This window comes from Sinohyriopsis cumingii, chromosome 6 (genome assembly GCF_028554795.1).
Source record: "Sinohyriopsis cumingii isolate HCF-2022 chromosome 6, ASM2855479v2, whole genome shotgun sequence".
Taxonomy (NCBI): Eukaryota; Metazoa; Mollusca; class Bivalvia; order Unionida; family Unionidae; genus Sinohyriopsis; species Sinohyriopsis cumingii.
This window is the reverse complement of record NC_142966.1, coordinates 43,286,173-43,298,520: the sequence shown is the minus strand read 5'-3', so window position 1 is coordinate 43,298,520 and position 12,348 is coordinate 43,286,173.

Sequence of the window (12,348 nt, the reverse complement as noted above, 5' to 3'; positions counted from 1 at the left end):
AAAACTTATTGGTTTTGTATCTCTCTGTTAATTAGTTTATGACCATAGAGTCGTAACATAAGCATAAATGGTTATTATGTTCTATACAGTCAGCTTTGTTGCTTATCAATATGCATTTTATATGATATAATGGACACATCTTGAGTAGTGTATGGGCACTGATATGTACGAATGTCCGGATGTGGAATGGAGGGAAACGATCCAGCAAGATGGCTATCCGCAGAGGAGTAACTGAGCACCACCCCGTACTTAATCACATTTTAGTCCAGTTATTCTATGGACTCTAGCATAACCAATAATGTGTAAGCCACCTGTGCAATTGAGTCAAATCCAATAAGTAATGTAATTTTCCTATCTCCCGACTATTCCAATAATACTAGTACAAAGTGTACACAATAAAATCCATAACAATTTATTTAACTAATTGTCTAAGAGACAAAAAAAGGAGTATAGTCACTGTTAGGTAGTATGATTTAATTTTGATGCAGGCGACCGAAAGATCAAGTCAGTTTTTCGTGGTGTGACCAAATTGGGAAAACAAGCCAAAATGGTTTCTTTAAGTAAGAGTCAATTTGATTAGCCCTAAGAACGGTTGTTATTTTTTCCCAGGCGGGAAGGTGGGAAGGTGCCAGGGCTGTCTTTTTCCTCGCAAATTTCCTCCGCCGTCCGAGTTTCTTTCCGCTTTCTTGATGGGCCATCAAACGGAAAACGGTACTGCTATGATTCAGTCTCAAACAGATATCCACTGCATTCAGCAAATACCTTTCCTGCAACCACATGTCCAAATGCAAACGATCCATCAGTTCTAAACTACGTTCGCGCGGAATTTTCTTTCAACGATCGTAAAAAAAAGCCTCACATTGTGAAGATCGTCGGCTGCTGTCATGGCTAAGTCGTTAAACTTGTCCTCGTTCGCTGTATCGGGATTCCATACGACGCAATCATCCAGATGAGTGTTCTTGGCATCTTTTCTGTACGTCAAGATGGCAAACAGATCCCGTTCCGACTTGGAACAGGCGCAAGACACTCGGTGTATCATTTTTGTCTCTCTGTTTTTTAATAATAAAATACGTCTAATTCACAGACGGTTTTTCCTGGTCTTTCTTGCTCTAGGTGTCTGAAGTCCTCTGGAAGGGTTTTTTTGGTTGTCTTTTTCTCCCTTGTCCTTGGGAGCAGGAATGTCGGACTGGGCAGCGTCCAGGGCATTTATAGGGTTTTCCGTTCGTCAAAGCGGCCTCTTTCAAGGCGTGCAATCCTTGCGTCAGCATCATTTTCAAAACGGGGGCCACAGAACGAAAGGCCGATTTTAACATATCTCCTAAACCATTTCCTCGCTGTCGAGTTTCACCGTGACTTTTTCTTTGGAGACTGGAATATTTTGTCCAAGATCTGCTTTTATAGCAATGTTGACAGTGTCGAGATATGACATACTGACGGGTAAATAGTGAGGATGTAGAAATTCGAGGTAAACATGATAGGTGTTTCCACCTTCCTCGTCAGTGAACGTGGTAGAATCCACTTTAAAGGGAATGACACGCAGTAACGGTACAGAGGTGTGTCACACCACGTTGTACTCCACCACATCGGAGTACACAAAGATCAAACTGAGGCCTTCGTTCAGTTCTACGGGGGATCAAAACACCCTGTAAAAATCCATAGTGTTGGTGATCTTTGGGCTCAGATTCTAAGCTACTATCAGTAGATTTCCACCAAGTATTCCAAGCAAACTACCATCAAACCTGATGGACAATGTTTCAGTATTCTGAAATTTCAACTTTGACACTTTTTTAGCTCTGTTCACGGCTTTGCCACCTGCTGCTTCGAAATGTCAGCAATTGTGTCAATCAATTGTTCACAGCTAAAATAATAGCCTGCCAAAATTTTCACAAAAATGGATTGTTTGCTGACTTTTTGTCACCTGAAAACCCGATTTTATTCATCTCTTCTTGCAATTGGATGTTCATTATTTCCACCTAGAAGTATTATGAGTTTCAGTGATGTCTTGGATTTATGTAGGGTAAATCATTTCCACCTAAGCCATTTCCCAATGGGCTTCGTGATCGAATTGGATAGCTTGGGGTAATTTGGCCATGTAACAACACAAGGTATTGCTGGGAAACACCTCCATGGAACTATCACTTGGTAACGTTAAGTTAAATTGGTTATTGTCATTCAGAATACCAGAGCTTTGCTGCTGTCCGAGGGGTCACTCGAAGTCAGGAGTGTCTAAAAAAGGATTATTAAGGTTATTGTTGGAGTGGTGACTGAAGTTGGACACAAGACTTCCGTTGGTCCCATTAGAGGAGTATTTCAGGGAAAGAGTGTGAACAAGGTAAGCGATGCAACTGCTTCATAAAGTGGTCCACATTTGTTTGTCTCCTTGTTGCAAACTCAAATTGTCAATGGCAGCACCGATGACACAATACACCACAACGATTTAGCAGAAAAAGACGATTTGCGTTTTAGTCACACGTTCTCCATACAACACCCACAAGGATGGCTTTTGTAGATGTTGCAGAGAAGAACTGGGTAAAGGAGTTTTCACGGTTGTAGTAGCAGCTGAGGCTGTGCTGAAGGGCATGATGGCGACTTCGTTTTATAGTTGATGACTTGCGAAGAATCAAAACTGAGAGGATATCCTTTCCAAAGTACTTTGACTTCTTTGACACGGCATTTTCCCACTTTGCGCATTTTCGTTAAAGAATGCTTTCGATATCGTACACTTCGTCGTTTTGTAACTCGGGCAAAAAAAAATAAAAATAAAACGTTCCTTTGAACACTTCCCCGTTCATGTCTTCCAATTTATAGACGGCGGGATAACGGCCACGCTCTCGTCGAGTAACCCGAAGGAATACAATGGTCCCGTCGGGTAAATAACCTTTGTCGAAAGTGCGATTAGTTTTGCCAATGCGCACCCAATCTCCTGCGGCCAACATCCAACCTTTCTTGGGGACAGACATAGTCGGGGATGTACCATTCAGGCGCCTAAAACAGTCACCTCGTTAACGCGAGTCGCTTCTTGGGGGGGGGGGGCGCATCCGATGCTCTGATGGTAAGAATGGTTGTACGCTTGGACCAGCTGCGGTAAGACGTCAGTGTACTTGAGAGTGTGTTGATGTGTACAATATGTTCACATGCGTTCTTTCAAGGTGCGTTGAAAACGCTTCACGGGGCTGATTTTGGTTCGGGATTTTCGATGGTGAATAAAATGAATGTCACATTTCTTTAATTGTTTTTTGGAAATCTTGGTTCAGAAATTTGGCGGCTTTGTCGGTTCGCCATAGAAAAGGGTCAGGACTATTTTGTTTCAACACCAGTTGCAGGGCTCACACTCATTGCTCGATTTGGAAGTCAATGGCATAACCCAGGCAAATTAAGAAAAGACCTCGATGACACAAAACAAATATTTGTAGTTTTATTCAAGGTTTTGTTTAAAATGATTGAGCATATGTTGAATGCAAAATATTCATTCGCTTTGCTGGCTTCTCCTTTTCTTTGGACGACTGTGTCTTTTTGGGGGTGACTTACATGCATGGTTAAGCGTTTTATTGGATGACGAGACTATCTTCTTCTTTTTCCTTTTCCATTTTAGAAAGGAGAACGACGATGGCGACCGTGTGCGCTTGATTTAAGTAACATTTTTTCGGTGTTCAGGAGCACAAATATCACTGATACCCATCCTTTTTCACAAGTCTATTTTAAACTGTAATGTGTCATATCAGCTTGACGATAGGCATCACGCGTCGTGGATGGGTTCGCAAAAGACTAAATCGGGACAGTTCTTGCTTGGATAAATCCAGTAAACTCTGTAACATGCCTGATCTCTCTTGGACTTTGATTTTATGGGCAGGTACTTTATGAGTAGCTGACGCAACAGCTAAAGAGGAAGATGAAGAGGATGGTGTCACTGCTGGAGGAGAAGTTCCTGGCCAAATGCGTTTCCATTGTTTGTCAACTGAAAGAGAACGGGTGTCGAATTGGGTTTGGCTTGCCTCTTTAGGAACGGAAAGGTGGAAGAACCTGAGGCTATTGGAGACGCGCGCTGTTGCTGTAGGTTATTTCCTCTTGCGGAAAGAAGCTGTTTTATGGGGTCTTTTCTATGAACTTTCCTTTATCTTTTTCTGTGGGCGTTTCGTTTTTTGTGGTTGTGACCTAGTCTTGACACGACTGTTTTTGGGTCCGTTTGGATTTTTTGTGAGCGGCTTTTTTTCTTGGGGAGGACTTTGGGGGCATTGGGAGGATGTCATTGCCGGAGGAGAAGTTCCTGGAGACACGGGTTTCCATTTTTTCAATAAATTAGGAAAGTCTGGTGTCACATTGGGTTTGGCTTGCATCACAAGCAACGGTGAAGTGGAAGAACCTGAGGCTACTGGAGATGCGGTCACCGTCGCTGCAGATCATGGTTGGTTCTGGCAGCAGTGACTCTCCTGCGGATTAAAGCTATTTTCTTGGGTGTTCTCTGGGGACTTTTCTTTTTCAGGGGACGTTTATTTTTCTGGGGTGTTGACCTGGTTTTGACATCATTGCTCTTTTCCTTCTGGATCCGTTTGGATATTGAAGTGGCTTTTAACTTGGGGATGACTTTGGGAGCATTGGGATCCCATTTTAAGGAGGAGCGAATAATGACACATCATAGAGAACCGCTACCTCCATGTTTCAAAATGATTTGCTTTTTGGTTTGAGTGTCGAAGTGAGGATCTGCCAGTTGCGTCAAGTCTACTTTGTTTCTGTCGAAGAAGCGTTTGGTTTGATGAGGAATGTGAATGATGCCTTCCAGTAATTGACGTGCTGTCACCGTAAAACATCGTAAGACTTCTCTGAGACTGGCATCTAAGACAGAAGCACGTATTTGTGGATTTTATTCGCGATTGATGCCGTATAAGGCATGAATCAATTTGACGGGTAGATGAGAATGAAGGGATATCATGTTGAGGCTGTGTGAGACAGACCCAAAGTGTCCTAGCTTTTAATAGATTTTTGTTGTTGTTGTTAAGTTGACGACGGGGACGTGTACACGACAGGCCCTCCATCTTGCCACCAGTTGTGAAACAGATGGGTACGAAACACATCGTCGTACACATCTTCAGTAACTTAAAAGTTGGCGAATCTTTTTTCCCGTAGAGGTCGAGAAGTATCCAGATGAAAGCGCAAGGCTTTTAACAGAATGAGTCTCTCGTGGGCATTTAAAGCTTCGACTTTCATGTTTGCTTTTGGCGGTACCTCACAGTACAAATCGTACAGAAGCCACAAGGAATCGGCTGCTAAACTAAATCCCAGAAAGCAAGTCACTAAGACACACATTACACGATGATCCCAATTCATGGGATACGGTTCTCGTAATAAGTGTTGGTAATCCTCCACTGTGTGAATACTGTAATTGATTTCCTTCCACGGCAATCGTTGTATCACGAGTGATAAAGTTCGTGGCATGGTACTCAGTTTTATACCTTCTTTTGTCGGAGGTAATACAATTACTTTTTGCACAAAAATAATTGTAGTCTTTCGTCGTATCCAAGTTGTTTTAGACACTAGATGACACGTCAAACACGGCAAAGAATTTTCCTCTACAGACAAAATTTGATAGCTTAAAAGATTTTGGTAATCCTTTACCTCTTCCTTTGCAATTCGCTGTATTATGGCCACCTTGTAGTAGTAGGATGAGTAGCCACCAAAGTCTTCGAGTCCTCGTCCATTTCAACAACATTGTGCCGATGGAATGTTTCCAAATGAGCGAGTCCTCTTATACCATTCAGGTATCAGTGGTTCCAACATTGGTGACGTAACGGATGCAATTGTTTTTTGCGTTTCACTTGTATTTTAACCAACTCTCGGTAAATGCGTTCTTTCAACTCCACAGGCAAACCTCAAATGTTGTCTTATAAAGTATCAATCCAGAGATTAATGAGGTTATCCCACTAAAGCTAGGTAGTGACAATCCGGAGAGCATCGAGCATGTTCCAGGTAAGCCGAATCTTTCTGCTCCCACTCGTCAAGTGACACACCAAAAAACGAAGCACTTGACTTTATCCCCTTCACCCAAGTAGATAAATCCGGCTCTGGCTAATTCGTCGAGGGTACGTCCTCCCAGATAGTTTGTCCATATTCCTTGGCAGGTTTGGAATCGTCTTTCAAAGTCACAGTATTCAGGCAAACGCACAGGGTACGGTGAAATCTGCAGGAGTTTGCTCAGGACTTCATGACATCCGTAGGATGGTAGTCGCATGGTCACGCATGGAAAATGACATCCACCATGAAAACCAGTAAAGTCAAAAAATGTACGATAACGAGTGGCATCGCTTTCGCATCTATCAGATTTTACATGTACAGCATCACTTTCCATGGTAGGTATGATAGTAGTAGTCATAGCAAAGTTCTCATGATTTGGTACTGAATCTCTGAGGTCATAGTGTACCGTATTCCTGCAATCAAAATGTACAGCATCGCACTCCACTTGAGAATCCCCGAACTTGAATTATACCTGTCTGAACTTGTTTTGTGCTTCTCTGAAAGTAGTCGTCTTTCACACTTGTTGATATTTAACATGAGCTATTGGTCTTGGACGTTGTCCCTTTTCATACTAGTCGTAATGAAGTCTCGAACTTGTACATCGTTCCTTTTTTATGTCTACTTTTGGAAGTGTTCATTTTTTCTTCGTGGATAACGCTACTACCTTCTCTAATGTACCGTAGTATAAAGGGTGTAAAGGCCATAGAAAGGTAAGGACAGTGCGGCGGAGATCATCGCGTACGCTCCCGAATAGCTGAATCTTTATAGATGCATCGATCCATTCGCAACTTCACACCACAACTGAAATACTGTACTTCGTATCCCAATCAGTCTCAGGTCCGAAGTAGACAAATCCTTTTCTAGCTAAAACATTCGCGGTAGGTAATCCTGTCCTATCTATAGTCCATTTTTGAAACGTTTCCAATCGACGGGCACAATCACATTAGTCATCCTTCTTGTTGGTGGCTATCGTCTTGGAACCATTTTTATACCAGTGTGTCCGTAAGGTAAAGTGAAGTGATTGGGAAGTCGCACTCGCTTCTGATACACGATTTGATACACTTTTTCTAAAGGTCGACTGACGATTTGGTGAGTGGCTAAACTTACAATCTTCTGCGGTTCATAGGTTGTCACTCTAAAATGTAGATCCTGTTCAGACTGTAAAGCTTCTTTCAGCACACGAAAGTTCACCACTCGACTGGTGCGATATATGAGAGTCAATCCTTTCACTTTACACTCGATGTGCACTTCTCCTTGTGGGTCCCGGTATTCGTAGCAGTAATTTTTGGGACCGCCACTAGCAGAACTTAGAATCTTGTCGTTGCGGTGCATCACCTTCCATGCTCCTAAACGGTCTTCTACGATTTTACAACAGTACGTCGGACTTGAAATATTTAAACTTCACCGTGTACGTGTAGACCGTGGTTCTAAATTTTCTAGAAGAGCGCTTTTCAGGTTCTCGAATGTGATAGTAGTTGTGAGGGTTTACTAGTGGTGGTGGACTTTGGTTTGGTGTAGACTCTCTGGGTCTGGATTCCAGCTCACTCATGCCATCTTCAAAATCGCTAAGATGAATTTGAGCAAAGACTTCAACTACTTTGCGAGGCAATATGTCACGTTTCTGTCTCTTACTTTCTTCTCAACAAAATAATGCGATCATTTCATCTTGACTGCAAAATATCAAATGACTACATTTAAAACGCTATGGGTCCCTATATTAATGTCAGGCCAGTGTCTTCCCTAAACTATGGAAGAGCCAAAATATATCGAACTTCTGATCCGAGCTTTGCGAGGTGTCATACAAAAGTTTTCTTCAGAAAAGCCAACGGACTACTCCCCTCTCCGTTCGAGATAAAAGTCAAGATACTTGCAATATCTGTCGAAAGAATGTCCATATCGTCAAAAGAGCAAGACAGGTGTCAGAAGAGACAAAAGTCAAGATACCTGTTATCATTTTCAGGAGAAATAACATTGGTCTTCAGACTACCCTAAGAAACAACAGGAGGATTAGGAAGAGATGGATTCCGAACAGGAAGAAGAAGAGGTACCCTCCAAAAAGGAAGGGAAAAGAAGACGAGGAGAAAGTGAGGAAGAAGAGAAAAAAACCTGTGAAAGTGAAGAAATTCCAAACAAGAGAGAGTAGATAAAGAAACAGAAGAAATCTATGAATTTTTTAATGTATTGTGTTGTGAAATGGATTGTACAATTTGACCAGAATAGACCAGACAGAAAGGTTAAGGGTCTCTTGGTTTTTATTTTTTAGAATAAGGACCTACACTCACGCACTCACAAACGTTCATCATGGGGCAAAAAGGGGATTTTGAGTTTCACTATATTTTGGTAAATTGAATGCTATATCTTTTCGAGAGAAGTGGATGGCCCTGAAAAGGACCATTGGGTGTTTGGTTTTTAAAAAACAAACTCAGGAACGGGAAGCAAATAAAGTTGTAATAACAGGGTTGGGCTGTTTGGCTCGGGAAGGTCTATTTCTCTTGGGCCGTAATAAAGAAGTCTGATACATTTATTTCAGACTCCTTAACTCTGCTAAAATGTCTCAGAGTACCGTCACCGTTTAAATGTCATTGTCCTCCTTCTTTTCTATTCCTTTTTCTTGTCTGTTGCATCTTCTTCCTGTTGTTCCTTCCTCTTGCCTCTTCTTCTTCTCGCTGAGAAAAGCTTATTCTGCTTCTTTCTGTTGTTGAAAAAAATGTCTAAAACTATTCTCTCTGTCTGTCTAAAATCCTCGACGAGTGGTAAGGAATTAGAAATTGGCGAAGGTACCGGAACACATTTTTGCGAAGAAGGGACAAATCCACTAAATCCCAATTAAAATCAGTCTCTTCTGGAAGTAGGACCGTGTTGACTTTGGTAGCCGCTACTATACCATCGCATTTCGTCTCCACTGCCTTGCACCCCAAATCATTGTCTTCTTATTTTCCGTCATGTTTCAAAACAATCTCGCATTGATTCATTGAGCACAGACGCTAGTGCACCCATATATGGAATGTGACGTCACATGTAGCTTTCTTCGGATTGGAAGACAGACTCCGCACTGTGACTGAATTTTGTTAGGATTGGTGAAAAAACTCAATTCGTTTCAATCCGCTCTTCCACTATAAATATCCCCGGTTCACTTCATTCCCTACACATGTTCTCGTCACAATACGTGGACTAATGTTGAATCATCTACCCTCGTATCGTCGATGCTCTTCCGCACGGACTTACCCATGTATGTCAGATCATCATAGACAATTGTAACAAGATAACCGGGTGGGATTTCGGACTCACAACATAACACTTTGATAGTGATACAAATACAACGAACGACTTGAATGAGCAAATAATTATGATTAATATGTGCGAAAGGTTTGCATGATTCACAGTGATTTCACAACGAAAAGATTGATGCATTTTACTCAAATAGTAAAACAAATGTAGTATTTTACTCAGTACAATATATTCACTCAAATAGTAAAATTCTGTAAATACAAGTGACAGATATACAAATTATCTTTACTATCTCCAAAACGCACTGGGTTTTTCAAAACCCCAAAGTTAGCCACGGCTAAAAGATTGCATGTATGGAGTTACACACTCCGTCACATGCACAATCGGCTACCAGTCACACTGGCCAATCAAGCCGTCAGTATTCCAGGTTGGTCAATCAAGCAATCAGCGCCCACAATTCTCGGTCAGTAATGCCCGACCACCTGCTACTCGACCAGCAACACCGTTTATTCAGCTCTACGACTACTATGGTTCAGCTTCACAGCTGCTATGGTCGACTTCTGTGGTTAGCTCTGCAGCTGGTACCAGGTCGACTTCTTTACTCCGATGACTCGGATCTCTCCGTCACTCGATTCAGCCGAAAATACATCTAATACCGTGTACTATGCGTGACACGGGCATATACGATAAAACGTAAAAACGTTATATACGGTAAGATATACATATTACATTATCGGCACAATAATTACAAAAACAAACAGGTTCGGAAGTAAATCTAACCATACCCGACAAGCATCCTACAGTACTAAACGTTTCTTAAAAATGCAGCTTTATATTGATAATATAAATCCCTTGCTAATTCACAAACCAGAATAGAAATTGTTTGCATTACACTAGGTAAACCGAAGCTACATAGCAAACTTAAAAAAATCAAACTGGCAGTACAATAGTTATAACTTATACACAAGATATTAATAATTCACACACCTCTACAGCTGAAGATGTGCAAGTCCTAAAAGTAGACCGCTCACTGACAAGACGTTCCGTAATGTGAAGATTTAATCTTACGGTGAGGCATTTATGCACAGACGAAGTCGTCATACATTGTCTGTGCGCTGGAAGCATTCAATTTTTCCCATTGAAAGGACTTCGCACGTGCGGCATAGGATGAACCGAACTCACTGTTTCGAGATATTGTACAATAGTCACAAATCCCTCTCGGATATTGTTGTACACGAAGAAAAAAAAAAAAAAAAAAAAAAAAAAAAAACCCGAGTACAAGTATTTAATATTTTAAAAAAGGATTTATACAATTCCGTGACAACAATCATCAAGATCACCGATACGGGCGTTTGGAAAAGAAGGATCTATGTGGAGAGACAAGGCTGTCTGAAGAGTGACTTCATCTATGGTCCAGAAGTCAGAAGAATCTTGAGGAAGAGAAGAAGATCTATGCGATGCCCTCTGTGTTAAGGGAATGGTGCTAACAAAAATACCAAAGGCCCTTGTCAGGGACAGTCCTTTGCCTCGAAAAGATTTGCTGTCTTACCTAACAATGTTTTTAGTCTATTTTATATTTTAGGTGTGATATATTGATGTTTATCACTATATGTATGTTTTATATATGTATATATCTATAATGTGTTTGTCTCTACCGAGAGTAGCGCTTATTCAAGTCACACAACAACGCAACTTCTCCCTGTCCGTATACAGACCCGATAGTCCCTATGTTAAATTCCCATTATCGCTCTACGTACGGGGGTGGGGTGGGGTGGTGGTGTCTAAACAATCATGTTGCTATACGTGCCTAAGCTGGTCTGTAATGTATTTTCCCATTGTCACTCTACAGCCCCCCCTTCGTTACTAGTATAACAGGGTGGGACATCATGTTACATGTCTGCGGCATGATGCCCCAGTGCTAGACCTCACTATAAACTGCCACATTGCAGACATCGTAGCGATATGACTCAATAATTGTTACAGCTACGTTAAAAATCCAAATCTCACACATCTCACTTCTCAGTTATTTTGTTGGCTTGGAGTACATACTGCCTGTCATGGGACTACCACAGGTCTTGAATCATGCTTAATCAACATGGTTTTGCAGTATTACAAATTATAAATTATTATAGTGTCACTCACTATACTGAAAATTGTGTGTAAGAATTTAAAAAAATATTGTAGCTTACTATTATTACGTTAACAAGATAACGTAGTTATTCGTAATACTGTTGTAAGTATAATTGTATGATCGTGTGAACTTCTGATTTCTGTTGTATGTTAGTGATGTGATTGACTAATTAAACACGCATTGTTGAAAAAAGCAAACAGTTCACGTGTCATGGTTTTAGTCCAGACGATAAGTGTCCGGATAATAAAGATTTTAATACAGTCAAATTTTGTTCAGTTACAACTCATAGTACAGTTTTGTAATCGCTTCTGACAAAACAATAAGCAAATTTCTATCAGTATCTACGGCTTCTGACCTTGCCACCTCATTTTAGATATTTTGACAGCATAAACTAGTCTCAACAGTAACAATTCATTTAGTACATAATCCAAGTTTATTCTAACCTTTCATGAGTAGTATTCACAAATTTCTGCAAATCGTTCCTGTTTTTAAACTCATACAAGGTATTAAAGTATTAATTGTCGTGGCAGATATTTTTTGGAATTATTTTTAGAATTAAAAGATACCCAACAGTTAAACAACCTGATCTGAACCTCATGGTTTTTTATTTATATGGTCTTCAAATATGTGAAGAAGAAAAAAGCAACAAGTTTAGTACAATTCAGCAAATAATATATTTCCCATTATTACAAAAGATTTAATTTCAAAACAAAATTAAAAACTACTTTAAAATTCATTGTAAATGAAATCACAAAGGACCTAAAAGTTCTATCAGACGTTCAAACGTATAGTGTTCCTGATTAATTCTAATGGTTTCCGAATTAATTCGAATTTCGTATGTGCTGATGTGCCAATAGTCTTCAGCATACTGGTGTGCTACCAATTTCGATGTGCTTTCACTCTTCCATAGTTTGGCACGCATTTCTAAATACTGAGTGAAAATGTGAATCCGTCATACGAAATTCACAGTTCTTATGATAGTA